General features: G+C 42.3%; 1 protein-coding gene across 1 annotated transcript in view; it reads left to right on the top strand.

Annotated features, from left to right (window-relative positions):
- The first annotated feature begins 4,135 nt into the window (after positions 1 to 4,135).
- Positions 4,136 to 14,797, top strand: part of LOC126203012 (UDP-glycosyltransferase UGT5-like) — a 91,417-nt gene continuing 80,755 nt past the window's right edge. The window contains exon 1 of the mRNA XM_049937214.1: positions 4,136 to 4,195. The gene's annotated coding sequence lies outside the window, so the exon portion shown is untranslated. The remainder of the gene's footprint in view (positions 4,196 to 14,797) is intronic.

Raw genomic sequence — 14,797 nt, 5'->3', positions numbered from 1 at the left:
GCTCGTGAAATGGTCGTACGGGAAAAATCCCCTATTCATCGCTACCTCGGGGATGCTGTCCCATCGCTCGTGCGCCGACTATAACATCACGCACATATTCACCTAAATCTTGATAAAATGCCATTGCAGCAGCACACACTCTGTCTTATATAGGCGTTACCGATCGCAGCTCCGTATTCTGCCTGTTTACATATCTCTGTATTTGAACAGGCAGCATGCCTATATCAGTTTCTTTGGCGCTTTAGTGTTAAACTAGCTGCTAGTGGCGGGTGGCCGTTCTCCAGTGGGTTTTGGCAGTTCCAGCAGAGAGCAACAGGAGTGAGAGGTGATGGCTTGGTCTGTCCGCTTCAGTTGACACGAGGTATATTTGTTTCTGACCGACTGGTCTACTACGGTTACAGCGCCGATGAAGGCCGTATTTAAGTGTATAATATACAAGTTTTTATTTGGTTCTGGAGAATAACAACAATAAGCATTACGTCAAGTTGTTATTCATCCACTGGAATCACCTCAGACGCCATATGAAGCTTTGGGCCTGCAACCCTGGACAAAGCTGCTTTTTTTTTTGGTCATCAGTCTACTGACTGGTTTGATGCAGCCCGCCAAGAATTCCGCTCCTGTGCTAACCTCTTCATCTCAGAGTAGCACTTGCAACCTACGTCCTCAATTATTTGCTTGACGTATTCCAATCTCTGTCTTCCTCTACAGTTTTTGCTCTCTACAGCTCCCTCTAGTACCATGGAAGTCATTCCCTGATGTCATAGCAGATGTCCTATCATCCTGTCCCTTCTCCTTATCAGTGTTTTCCACATATTCCTTTCCTCTCCGATTCTGCGTAGAACCTCCTCATTCCTTACCTTATCAGTCCACCTAATTTTCAACATTCGTCTGTAGCACCACATCTCAAATGCTTCGATTCTCTTCTGTTCCGGTTTTCCCACAGTCCATGTTTCACTACCATACAATGCTGTACTCCAGACGTACATCCTCAGAAATTTCTTCCTCAAATTAAGGCCGGTATTTGATATTAGTAGACTTCTCTTGGCCAGAAATGCCTTTTTTGCCATAGCGAGTCTGCTTTTGATGTCCTCCTTGCTCCGTCCGTCATTGGTTATTTTACTGCCTAGGTAGCAGAATTCCTTAACTTCATTGACTTCGTGACCATCAATCCTGATGTTAAGTTTCTCGCTGTTCTCATTTCTACTACTTCTCATTACCTTCGTCTTTCTCCAATTTACTCTCAAACCGTACTGAGTACTCATTACACTGTTCATTCCGTTCAGCAGATCATTTAATTCTTCTTCACTTTCACTCAGGATAGCAATGTCATCAGCGAATCGTATCATTGATATCCTTTCACCTTGTATTTTAATTCCACTCCTGAACCTTTCTTTTATTTCCATCATTGCTTCCTCGATGTACAGATTGAAGAGTAGGGGCGAAAGGCTACAGCCTTGTCTCACACCCTTCTTAATACGAGCACTTCGTTCTTGATCGTCCACTCTTATTATTCCCTCTTGGTTGTTGTACATATTGTATGTGAGCCGTCTCTCCCTATAGCTTACCCCTACTTTTTTCAGAATCTCGAACAGCTTGCACCATTTTATATTGTCGAACGCTTTTTCCAGGTCGACAAATCCTATGAAAGTGTCTTGATTTTTCTTTAGCCTTGCTTCCATTATTAGCCGTAAGGTCAGAATTGCTTCTCTCGTCCCTTTACTTTTCCTAAAGCCAAACTGATCGTCACCTAGCGCATTCTCAATTTTCTTTTCCATTCTTCTGTATATTATTCTTGTAAGCAGCTTCGATGCATGAGCTGTTAAGCTGATTGTGTGATAATTCTCGCACTTGTCAGCTCTTGCCGTCTTCGGAATTGTGTGGATGATGCTTTTCCGAAAGTCAGATGGTATATTCTTCACACCAACGTGAATAGTCGTTTTGTTGCCACTTCCCCCAATGATTTTAGAAATTCTGATGGAATGTTATCCATCCCTTCTGCCTTATTTGACCGTAAGTCCTCCAAAGATCTTTTAAATTCCGATTCTAATACTGGATCCCCTATATCTTCTAAATCGACTCCTGTTTCTTCTTCTATCACATCAGACAAATCTTCACCCTCATAGAGGCTTTCAATGTATTCTTTCCATCTATCTGCTCTCTCCTCTGCATTTAACAGTGGAATTCCCGTTGCACTCTTAATGTTACCACCGTTGCTTTTAATGTCACCAAAGGTTGTTTTGACTTCCCTGTATGCTGAGTCTGTCCTTCCGATAATCATATCTTTTTCGATGTCTTCACATTTTTCCTGCAGCCATTTCGTCTTAGTTTCCCTGCACTTCCTATTTATTTCATTCCTCAGCGACTTCTATTTCTGTATTCCTGATGTTCCCGGAACATGTTTGTACTTCCTCCTTTCATCAATCAACTGAAGTATTTCTTCTGTTACCCATGGTTTCTTCGCAGCTACCTTCTTTGTACCTATGTTTTCCTTCCCAACTTCTGTGATGGCCCTTTTTAGAGATGTCCATTCCTCTTCAACTGTACTGCCTACTGCGATATTCCTTATTGCTGTATCTATAGCGTTAGAGAACTTCAAACGTATCTCGTCATTCCTTAGTACTTCTGTATCACACTTCTTTGCGTATTGATTCTTCCTGACTAATGTCTTGAACTTCAGCCTACTCTTCATCACTACTATATTGTGATCTGAGTCTATATCTGCTCCTGGGTACGCCTTACAGTCCAGTATCTGATTTCGGAATCTCTGTCTGACCATGATGTAATCTAATTGAAATCTTCCCTTATCTCCCGGCCTTTTCCAAGTATACCTCCTCCTCTTGTGATTCTTGAACAGGGTATTCGCTATTACTAGCTGAAACTTGTTACAGAACTCAATTAGTCTTTCTCCTCTTTCATTCCTCGTCCCAAGCCCATATTCTCCTGTAACCTTTTCTTCTACTCCTACCCCTACAACTGCATTCCAGTCGCCCATGACTATTAGATTTTCGTCCACCTTTACACACTGCATTACCCTTTCAATATCCTCATACACTTTCTCTATCTGTTCATCTTCAGCTTGCGACGTCGGCATGTGTACCTGAACTATCGTTGTCGGTGTTGGTCTGCTGTCGATTCTGATTAGAACAACCCGGTCACTGAACTGTCCACAGTAACACACCCTCTGCCCTACCTTCCTATTCATAACGAATCCTACACCTGTTATACCATTTTCTGCTGCTGTTGATATTACCCGATACTCATCTGACCAGAAATCCTTGTCTTCCTTCCACTTCACTTCACTGACCCCTACTATATCTAGATTGAGCCTTTGCATTTTTCTAGTTTCCCTGCCACGTTCAAGCTTCTGACATTCCACGCCCCGCCTCGTAGAACGTTATCCTTTCGTTGATTATTCAGTCTTTTTCTCATGGTAACCTCCCCCTTGGCAGTCCCCTCCCGGAAATCCGAAAAGGGGACTATTCCGGAATCTTTTGCCAATGGAGAGATCATCATGACACTTCTTCAATTACAGGCCACATGTCCTGTGGATACAGGTTACGTGTCTTTAATGCAGTGGTTTCCATTACCTTCTGCATCCTCATGTCGTTGATCATTGCTGATGCTTCCGCCTTTAGGGGCAATTTCCCACCCCTAGGACAAGAGAGTGCCCTCAACCTCTATCCGCTCCTCCGCCATCTTTGACAAGACCGTTGGCAGAATGAGGCTGACTTCTTATGCCGGAAGTCTTCGGCCGCCAATGCTGATTATTTATCAAAATTTTTGGCAGTTGCGGGGATCGAACCCGGGACCGAAGACGTTTTTGATGATGAATCAAAGACGCTACCCCTAGACCACGGGTACAAAAGAGTTTATCATGTCCACGGCAATATTGTATTTGCGAACTACTGAAGAGGAGGTCAAATTGTGTAGCAGAAACGTAAGATTGTGGGGCTCTGCGCTTATAACCCTCTGATCGCGTAACTAGCTCGCCTGTTGGCTTGGGAGGTCAGCGACTGTGTGTGTGTGTGTGTGTGTGTGTGTGTGTGTTCTCCCCTCCCCTCCCCCACCCCTCCCCGCTCCTGCTACGACTCTGGTTACGTGGTTGCGTCTGATCCCGTCTGCAAGGTCAGTAGCGGGTCCACAGCGAACGGCGCCAGTCGGCTGTAGTGCGAGGCAGGAAGCGCGCGGAACCGAGGTTGGTCTGTTCTCGCGAGAACGTTTCTTTTCTTTCCTGTTTGGCATTTCACTGAAATGTCGATCAAACGTCCTACGATAGCGTGCCGAGTAACATCTTCGCCTCTGAAGCAGCGTTACAGCACGTCTGCTATACCCGAAACCTTGACCTGCAGATAACGACTAGGAAACCTGCCGAAACGCCGCTACTATACCGATAACTCGATAAGACACCGCCGAGTCACCGCGTATTCTAATTTTCGTAATTTTAATCGCAGATCGCAAGGGAACGCCTAAGGGACTATTACAAGAATCCATTTGCTGTGCAAAATTTTTTAGCGTGACAGGATAATTTCTTTCTTGCTTTAAAGAGGAAACAAAGAGCTACAGTGTCTCGTTTCACGAGTTTTTGTAATGCGTCATATCTCGACTCTAGCAATTCGTGATTTTGGTAAGCAGTTCTGTACTTTTTAGACTCAAAGTGTGACCCTGTTTCTTGCAGAAAGACGTGGTAAACAAATTACAAGTCGTATTCTGTTTCAAACCAACTGCAAGTTACCTAAAAGCAGCTGGTACGGTAACAATTGAATCAGCGTGCATTTCCACCCTCGGTTTTTGGTCACAGTGCCACAAAATGTAAATAACACTAACACTCGCACATATAACGCTGACGTCTACAGTTTACGATTTATAGTGATTATCTGATGGTGGATCACCGATAATACCGTCGTAAAAACTGAAAACAAATGGAAACAGTTCTGGTCTGCAACAACTACCGTCGATATAGTAAGAAGAAAGACTGTAATATTTGTGCGATTGGGTGAGCTTCAATCAGTTACAGTTGTATAGGTTCAGTATAATGTGAATAAAGATGAACACGACTCATGTGAGTTGTAAGTACATTTACCGATGAAGCGTTTTAATTTCATAAATTGCATGTTCCGCAATGTAGTGAGGTATTGCGAACAATTCGTGGAACAGGAGGATAGCGAACTAACTGAACAACTCGTCACCTTGGATACATTGTGAAGTGTTGGCAGAAGAGCCAACACCGTGTTGCTAGAGGAGGTCGAAATGCACGCGTTTAATTACACGCAGACTGGCGTGAGGTCTGGAACAGGACAATGTCTTGAGAATTGCAATTAAAGTACGTAGATGATGTAATACTTAACTTTAATCCATAATTGGAGTACATCGCTCTTGATGATACAATAGTATAATAAGTTCAATATAACTGGTAATGGCGCCTTGCTAGGTCGTAGCAAATGACGTAGCTGAAGGCTATGCTAACTATCGTCTCGGCAAATGAGAGCGTATTTGTCAGTGAACCCTTGCTATGAACGTCGGCTGTACAACTGGGGCGAGTGCTAGTAAGTCTCTCTAGACCTGCCGTGTGGCGGCGCTCGGTCTGCGATCACTGACAGTGGCGACACGCGGGTCCGACGTATACTAATGGACCGCGGCCGATTTAAAGGCTACCACCTAGCAAGTGTGGTGTCTGGCGGTGACACCACACATTGCTTTATTCCTTACAAGCTACACGATGTCCGAAGTGCGCATGATGACGCATGTAGTAAACTCTTAAGTCATGTTGTAGTTATTGTTGTAATTAATGTCGGCTGCAGTCCGAACACTGTGTTGGTGCACATCTCCTGCTATTCTGCCTACTGTACGTCTACATCTACACACATACTGCGCACGGTAGCGCGCAAGAAGAGGTGCACCTTCTAGTATGTATAGTCATACCCTTTCCTGTTCCTCTCGCAAACAGGGCGAGCGAAAGTGGACTCCACACGAGCCGTAATTTCTCTACCATTTTCGTCATCCTTAAGCGAAATGTACGTTGGCGACAATAGAATCGTTCTGCAGTCGGCCCCAAATGCTGGTTCTGTATATTTCGTCCGTCGTGCCTAGCCCAAAAGAGCGTCGTCTTCCCTCCAGGTATTCCCATTTGAATTCACGAAGCATCTCTGCAACACTTGAGCGATAATCAGACCTTCCGCCTACAAATGTAGTAGCACGCCTCTACACTGTAGTCGGGCCCTGGTACAATAGGACCCACCCCCTGCCATGCACTTCACAGTAATTTGCAGAGTATGCATGTGGATGTAAATGTGTGTGCCACAAAGATTTTCTCGTCGACTCGATTCACTACCCCTTCATTAGTTATTCCATCTACCATCGTATCTTTAGCATTCATCTATGACATCATATTTTAAGTTTCTCTACTCTTCTTGGCTGTACTGTTTACTGTCAGTGTTTCACTTCCATATAATACTACACAACAAATAGTTTTAGAAACTACTTACTAACAAGCAAATTTATATGCGGTATTAAAATACATCTCTCTTTCAGAGAAGTTTTCCTTTCTATTACTATTCAGAATTCAATAAGCCTATCCTCTTAAATTTTGCTGTCTCAGTTATTTTACGATTCTGATTGGAAAAAAAAAAATATTTGCTACAGTTTGCGTCGTTTACTAATTGAATTTCCTCAGCTACAGCTGATTTAATTCAGATACATTCCATCTCCCCTCTTTTAGTTTTCTTGATATTTATCGTATAACGCCTTTCCACAACGCTAAGCATTATACTGAACTAGTCCTTCACTCGTTTGTTATCCTTGTCAAAATTACTATGAATCGGGAAACCTTACATATATTATTTCTTCTCTCTGAACTTTAATTCCATTTTTAAATCTATCCTTAATTTGCTTTACTGTTTCCTCAATGTTCAGGGTGCATTACGGCTGGTTTCTGTACAAGTTACAGAAATACATAATACAAATTCAAAAAGCAATTGTGTAATAATAGGCCACAAACAGTTCCTCAGTGAGAAGTTTCCTTTGTTCTCTGTGTAAATACGACATGTGTTATGTGTCATGTTAGCCCCACTTATTTATCACAAACTTACATTAGATTGTAAATGGTTGAACGGTATCGATAGCGTAAAAATGAACATAGTCTATTTATATACTTAAAAAATTGTAAATACATTATACAGGTCACAAAATTAGATACTTTACAAATTGAATGAAATATTAATTTTTTAAAAAAAACTTAATTGCGCACAATTTATTAATTTGTCTACAGATGCACGAAAAACAAATTGTTGGACGAACTTTCTTTTCGGGAAGCAACGTAAGTTGGGAGAAACATGCCGATCTCAGATCCATCCCACAGTACTTAATAAAAGTATCCCTGTGCTTTAGACACCGTGATCGACAATGCAACTTTCACTGCAAAGTGCCATCTCCTGAACTTAAACGGGTGGTATCAGTGGAAAATGTGTTTCAGCGCCACCGTTCCCTGTCAAAATTGTCTCTACAGTTAAATAGGCTATCGTCTTCTTTCCACACACTCGAGTGCCACTGGAAAGTTTTGGAATGTCTAGTAGCCGTGGTTATACCACTGTAAGTAAAAGATTATATGATGGCAATGGAGCTGAGTGTAACGAGTTTTTAGGAACTTTTCTGAAAAGTTTAAGACTCCACCGAGGTCTACTAGGGTATCGACAAACTTACATTCAATGACTACATATGTTACCATGTGAAGGCTTACTTCGCTGGCGTCTTCATTTTAACTGGAAGAATGGCTCTCTTTCGAAACCATTTTAATTTTTCTTAGTTTTGGAAAATAACAGAATAGACTACATCTGTGGACTCTGTGATGGACGTCACCAGCTTAAAGTTGCAGTTTTCCGTGCTACGAATTTTTCTTCATTTACATGTTTTCCAAGTGTGACCGGAATTTCTAAAGACGCTCCAAGGTCATGTTTACATGTCAGCCCCTCCACCCTCGACTTACAAAGAGTCGAGTTAAGGGTAGTTTACTCCCAGCGTCATTTGTCTTGGTATAGGCTACTGTCGTCATCAGATCAAAATCAAAATGTAGGATTTTTGAACTAAAATTTAGTCTTAGTATGCAATTAAAAGTACACTGAAAAACTCAAGTTACGCAGCGGTTCGAAAAACGGTTTAGTCGTACAGCACTTTGACGCTGAACCTTGTGCGTCCGTGTCTAATAATGACAGTGGACGGAGCATGTCATGTAATTAAGCAATATTGACCGTTTTATTCGGAAAAAGGAGCGGTACTTAACTGAGCTTTGACCAAAAAAAAAAAAAATGGCTTTGAGCACTATGGGACTTAACATCTGAGGTCATCAGTCCCCTAGAACTTAGAACTATTTAAACCTAACTAACCTAAGGACATCGCACACATCCACGCCCGAGGCAGGATTCGAACCTGCGACCGTGGCAGTCGATCGGGTCCGGACTGAAGCGTCTAGAACCGTTCGGCCACAGCGGCCGGCCGAAATTTGACAAAAAAGTTAAACAGCCCCTCTCTTCCTTGCCTTCCATCAGCGTGTACCAAAAGCTAGGGGAAACAGTTATTTGCGAGCACCACACACATTTCGTGTTACAAACATTTGCACGATCGCGCAGCACAGTACCTTCACAAAGATAACTTGAGTAACAAATCGAACAAGTCACTATGAATAGTAGCACTAGAGACAGACTATTCTTACTTCAAAACATTCAGCACACTACTGTGTACAACTTCCTTATGTTTACCGGTAGACTTGTGATCTGCGTTATATACCGAATGAACTACGTAATAAAGTATTTCGCTCATTGTTGTAACGGTGAAAGATACGAAGAAGCGAATCGTACATTTATGTTTCACGTCTGGGCTTCGAAATATGATATGTGTCACGTTCACTCTACATTTTGTTTCTAAACTGACGGGTCAACTTCAGTTTCAGAAAAGTATTCTAATAGGTAGTCGGGATCGACTTACGAAGACGGCTTCAGGTATATGTACACCTTCCTTTTGAAGTGAGCACTTAATGTGGAGAGCTGCGTCGCCCGCGTGTCTCGTAGCTTTCCACGGGATCTGTTACGTGGCAGGCACCCGTCTCCATCTCTGCTCAAAACGTATTATGCTTCGTCCTTCAGGCAAACGCAACCGCGCACTACAGAAAAAACAACGCCCATTCCACGTTTATGTAAAGACTGCCTGCTGCCAGCTTCTTGCAGGATCCACGGAGGTTCCTGTGATAGCTCACCCCCCCCCCCCCCCCCTCCACCCCGTCTCACGCCTCACGCTTAACTCGTTCCTTCGGGGAGCTCTTGCACTTCCCAGCCAGTCTAAAAAGTTTCGAGACTCCATTGATAAAAAAACGGAGAAAAGTTGAAACGGTGGTTTTAATGCTTCAGATGTATTACATAGTCTCCCCCCCCCCCAATTACATACAACGTACAGAGTTCGTAAAACCATGTGAAACTGCCAGAAAGATCCTTCTTTGTGATGTCGCTCAACTCGCGTGTCACGTTGGCTCGCAACCCGGTTATATTGTTGACTCTTCATGTGAATTTGTGCACTGTGTCGTTTTGTGACAGATTCGTATTGACAGCACTGCGTATCGTCACTCGTGATGATTCTTTCCATAAAAGAATTCTCAGCGATTTGCATTTCACTTAAGTCACGGCAAGCAACCAGGCGTCGTTGTTTTTGTTCGGAGGTCAGGATGTTTCGGACAAACTTTGCACACACTTCCCAGTTATACAAAACGTTCTGGAGAATGTCTTGAACGCTTGATTTCCAATGCCATTTGTGACACAAAACGTTGACAAACTGCGCCCTCTTAACGCGACCAACTGGGAGCGAGGGCGTTTCGGCCGGCTTACCGAGTTTTTGTCATGATTTTTCACGAGGACACGCTGAACCCTTTGATAGTATAGGCACTGCTGCCTTGAAATCATTCACACTGCCATGCGTTTTCCTCAGTCGCCACTGTACTAGCTTAACGTAAAGCCAGCACGTGTTTGGCCACGTAACGGCCACGGGAGACCAGACGCAACAATGAAGTTACCTTCCATTAGGAATGTGGAATGCACTCAACGACTGTGATATGACCTTCAAACTGATGGAGCACAGCAATCAGTCATCCTTTCTTTTCAGGCGTTATTAAAGCAAATCTAGATTTCGGCTAGTAACTAACCATTATCAATGCAGTATTTCAGAATGATAATGGCTAGTTACTAGCCGAAATCTAGATTTGCTTTAATAAAGCTTGAAAGGAAAAGACTGATTGCTGTGCTGCATCATTTCGGAAGTGCAATAATATCGTGATGGGGTAATGACGTTTTTAAGGGCTCTGGCAAATTCTTGCAGTATCGCGTCCCACGTCTCATCTTCATCCATTTCTTCCTCCCTTTCCTTAATACTTTCCCTTTATTTAACCCTTCTGTATGTTCTTCACCTTCCCTTCTTTGTATAATACTAGCTTACTCTCTGACCTCTTGAATCTTACACATTTTTCCTCAAAATGTTTCTTTGGTTTTTCCTATTGGTCCCATAGTCATGCATACTTGCACTTCGCCTCTAGCCATTCCTTATTTGCTATTTTGCACTTTATAAATCCCATTTCTTGGTGTCTGTATTCATTCCATTTCGCCGACTTCATTTACAGCGTTTTCATATTTTCTCCTATTAATGAATTAAATTTAACATCTCGCGTGTTATCAAAAGAATTGAACTAGACCTAGTCTTTTGGACTAGTAGTTCCTCTGCTAGCCTCCCTGTTGCATTTCTCAAGGTAAGCAGTTTATACTGTGTCGTTGTACTTTTGCGTATTTCAGTCAGTCGTTGCCTAATGCTCCCTTCGAAACTTTCAACAACCTCTGGTTGTTTTAACGTATCGAAATCCGAAATACGTAATTCCTATCTTTCTGCAATTTTTTAGCTTTATTCTTCATTTGGCAACTAATAAATTATGATCAAAGTCCGCACCTGTCCAAGGAAAAAATGTACAGTTTACGACCTGGTTTAAAAATCTCTTTCTTATCAGTACCTAACCTATCTGAAACATTCCGGTGTCCCGAACTCCCTTCCACGTGTACAGCCTTCCTTCATGATCCCTAAAACTAAGTGTTGGCAATCATTAAACAGTGCTCAATGGAAAAACTCTACGAGGCGCCTTCTCCTTTCATTCCTTTACCTCGACGCGTATTCTCTAACAATTTTTCTTTCTCTTCCTTTTCCTGCTGTCGAATTTCAGTCCTCCAGCACAATGAATTTTATGTCTCCCTTAGCGGACCGAATAATTTCTTTTATCTTACCATACAATCTCTTCATCTTCTGTGGTCGTAGTTGGTGTACATACCTGTGTAACAGTACTGTGGTAGGTTCTGGCTTTGTCTCTATAGCGGCTGCGGTAATGAGTTCGTAGTCGTTTATCTGTTTCCCTATATTGTTACACATTATTAACCCAGGTCATTCCTTATCGCTGTTCGGTCTTGTCCTGTTAACTTTGTACCCCTTGGCCAGAAATCTCATTCTTCCTATCTCTGCACTTTATTAATTCCCGCTATACCTTACGTTCAACCTGACTGTTTCTCTTTCCAAGTTGTCTAGTGCGTCACTGTGCTGACGTCACAATGCCTTGTACTGTACTTTCTGCTGCGCTATGTTCATAGTGCACTTGCCGTCCAGCACACCGGAAATGGTTAAACGTACAGTGCTTACATTGGAGTAAACGTTATTTACTTGTTACGCAAAACTAGTCTCACAAAGCCCCAGGTATGTTTTGAGCGTAATTATTATTCAAAGTCGAATGAGTGGAACAAGGTACGATAAAAATCTACTCAACGAGAAATACTTTCTACTGAACTACAGTAAGTCTAAGTGCCGCTTCTGTGCAGTACGTAACAAGAAATACACTTCCTGCAACTCAAAATCTTACATCACCAAGCGAGACGTATTACATCTTAATGCCTGATCTAGGAAACTCACATAAAAATCCTCTTCGCAATGAATATGAATACTGACAAATCGAATTAACTAGAAATCTTAACCTGGCATTAGCTTAGACGAAAATTAACTGTAAAACGAAGCCTTTAAGAATTCTACTGATATATTGTAATTTGTTAAAAATGATAAATTTCCTCCCGTATATTTGAATGCTGCTGCTGCGATATTACTCGTCTGTGGTTAAGTATAACAATAGATATGAATTATCAATAAACGTCTCTGTCTTTCTTTTTTTCTTTCTGAAAAGTAGTTGAAAGTTACAGATATGTATGAATATCTTTTGCTCTCTAATTCCTTTCCAGTTCAAACACTACGCCGTAATCACAACTTTAGGTAGGCACTCAGTTGGTTGTAATCACGGTCGTAATGTATAGCAAAGATAACACGATCCTTGAATGTCAACGATAATGCGTAATTGCTACTGAACTTCATTACTATTATTTACGTAAAAGAAATACGCAAACTACCAATGTGGTTTCCTTTGTTACCCTTTTCTCTATCTTTTACGTTAATTATCAAACAGATTCCCAAGCACGTATCTAGGTTCATTAAAATTCGAATTTACGACCAACGAGCTTGCTATTTCACGTTCAAAGTGAAGCGCTTCACCTTGCTTTCCTTAGCAAATTCAGTTACTGATTCTTCTTACTGTACCCGATGTGGGTAAATCCTACGAATATTAACTCTTGTTGTAGCTGACTGTATCTGCGTCATCTTTGCACATGATACTATGATACTGAATTTGGAAGTGCCTCTATAATTCAGAACACAATCTTTGTTTTATATTTCAATCATGTAGTATAATTTTATTTGCACGTTTTTGTATTTCAGTACAATTTTCTGGGCGTGGGTGGTCGAGTGCCAGTAAGAAACTATTACCACACAAATCGGTGACAACACAATTAATAAAAATTAAACAGAAGTCCTAAATGCCGCCGACGCTTTGAGTCTGACAGTGAACACTCAAAGCAAAGCTCCGCGTCTTCCGGCATTAGCATGACGCGAACCGCTACAATTCCCTATTTGAAAACAGGCCACTCGCCGCTTTTCACTCTGCACGTCTCCTTTCAGCTACGCGCGGTTCGTTAATGACTCCACTTTACTGGGTTATGGGCTAAACATTGCCTGAGAGTACGATTTTTTTAACTGTTTGTGGGCGAATTCAAACTAACGAGCCAAATGACGTCCGCCGTATATGTTAGGGAACAAAATTCCACCGAAACGCACTTGAGTCGTTACCTCGTCGACGCACTTCAAACAACCTGATCCACCACTGACAGACCAGCAAAGAACTCAAAATTACCTCTGGCGATCTGTAAGCCACTAAGAGTACGTCACGGATCAAAAATTCGGATATCTGCAATCACTTTGCTTCAACTGTGGCTTCCGCAACCTAAATTTACCACAATTCGCTATAATCGCCCACTGCACTAAAAATCTGGCGAACGATCACCCGCAGCCAGTTTTTCGCCAACTCAGTGGCTTAACTGCTACTATCGGAACGCATAAGAATCTAAATATTCCTTGGAGGGGGGGTGGGGGTGGGTATGCAGCACCAACTCTTGCAACTACACACGGCAATTAACGGTGGTCACTTCTCAACAATCTGACTTGCCAAACCCGCACACCCAACCCTTGTTAATGCCGATCGCCTTGCGACGATCCAACACGCACGATGTCCGTATGTAGACAGACTAAAACCTACATCTGGACTGTCTGAGACCAATACGTCAAATTATGTAGGAACCATTTAAAACGGACAAACACGTAACTTTACCTCGGCTTTTGACAGTTAGTGTATTATCGGCAGCGGCCATGGGTAAACTCGAGCGGCTGCCATCTACTTCGTAGCGCTAGTGCAGCATCGCTCATATATGCGATGGCCGGTGTCGCTTCGCAGCTAGAACGTGCGTCAATCTTGTCATTCTGGCGCGTACCGTGCGTCTAGAACATTGTTTTCACGCATCGTCTACCATACACATCAAATTATACATTTCCACTTGGCTTTAATACAACTATGTGTTCGGATGCCGACCAATAGTAAAGACGAATATATACTATGCGTTAACACAGAAAAGCGCCTACCCGTAGAAGGTCACATGTTCCTTCAGATGACAACCTCCTTTTGTGTAGTTAACAGCCTGAGCTCTGAATATGGGACTACTTTGCCTCTGGAATGTTTTCCCCAAGATAATGCCATAACCGTTACACAATACAGTACAGCTGAATGTCACCGGGCATATACAGCTGCAGTTTCCCCTAGCCTTCAGCAGTTCGTATAGCCAACATCGAAAAGTCATGTTGACTAATGTTACAACGCCAGATTAGTCAATCACCCAGACTGTTGCTCCTGCAACTACTGTTGATCGTTGCTCGGAAGTGATGTCAGTATCGTTTCGTCGTACTCTGAGTTATTCGAGTAAGGTGTGGCAGAATCTGTGAATGAGATGGTGTTTATAGCTGAAAAGCGCGTTAATATTGGTTCGTTTAAAACACTCGCGAAGTCTTTCATGAACAATTCCTGAAGTCCAGTATTCGTGCAAAAATAGTATTTAGAACTCACAACAAAACAGCGGTTCATTCCCAATATTCCTGATTCTAATCGCAACAGCGTTTGTAGATTTAGAGAAAGCGTTGACTGCACCACATTCTTTGAAGTTTTGAAGGTATCAGGGATAAAATATAGGGAGCTAAAGGCTATTTTCAAGTTGTACAGAAACTCGACGGCAGTTATAAGAGTCGCAGGTAATGAAGGGGAAGCAATAATTGAGAAGGAAGTGAGACAGAGTTATAGCGTATCCCCGATGAT

This window comes from Schistocerca nitens, chromosome 9 (genome assembly GCF_023898315.1).
Source record: "Schistocerca nitens isolate TAMUIC-IGC-003100 chromosome 9, iqSchNite1.1, whole genome shotgun sequence".
NCBI classification, from domain to species: Eukaryota; Metazoa; Arthropoda; class Insecta; order Orthoptera; family Acrididae; genus Schistocerca; species Schistocerca nitens.
Note: the sequence above shows the minus strand (reverse complement) of the source record. Positions and strands in the feature narration are given on the sequence as shown.